Raw genomic sequence first — 856 nt, forward strand, 5'->3', positions numbered from 1 at the left:
TGCAACATGACATGGCTATTTTTTTTCCCCTGGAGTAGTGGCGAAGGGCATTTGCTTATAGCTGCAAATCTAGACCTAGATTGGACCACAGATCTTACTCTTAACAGCAACATCCCATTAATTTTGGATGCAATGTTAAATGCACTTCATCAAATCCTCACTGAAACAAAAAGAGACAATAAGATGTTTTATATTCTATTGCTAATATGTAATGAGAATATTAGAAATACGCCATTTGTCTGGTTAGACAAAAGTTAGCTCAAGTCAGACAAAACTGATTTACGTCAAACAGAAATAAGTCTTTAACTAAAAGTTTCAATTTCAGAAGGGCAAACTGGTGTGGCCAGGTCAGCTAAACTGAGGACCTAATATATTGAGTATGGAGACTTGTTACTTAAAGCCAAGCGTGTTAAGATGGCCAAGAATCTTTATTCCAAACACAGAGAAGAAATGGAAAGAAAAAGAAACCTGAAATATAACACAGACATAACTGGATGTCCTATCACCTCAATAAACAGATTACATAAAAACAAAAATAATGTGTGAAAAATCCCTTTTCTTTGCTAATCAGTCCTTATCTAAGAAGCGTGGAGGTGAAGCAAGAACTGCCAGAAGAGAAACTGTGTTAGGCTCTGCAAAAGATATTAAAATGGATGAAAATATTTTTCAGTTACATACATAAAATCAAAGAAAGAAAGGAATGTAGCACAGATTAAGGATAACGCAGGCATGTTCCCAACCTCAAACTGATATGTTGCATTAATTTAAATACAGAGTATGGGGTGAAAGGTACGTAGCTAACAGGAATGATGTTAGAAAATGAAAATCAAGTGAAGTAGAAAGAAAATTACATCTG

The sequence above is a fragment of the Phasianus colchicus genome, chromosome 8, assembly GCF_987193195.1.
Source record: "Phasianus colchicus chromosome 8, bPhaCol1.hap1.1, whole genome shotgun sequence".
In the NCBI taxonomy this organism is placed as follows: domain Eukaryota; kingdom Metazoa; phylum Chordata; class Aves; order Galliformes; family Phasianidae; genus Phasianus; species Phasianus colchicus.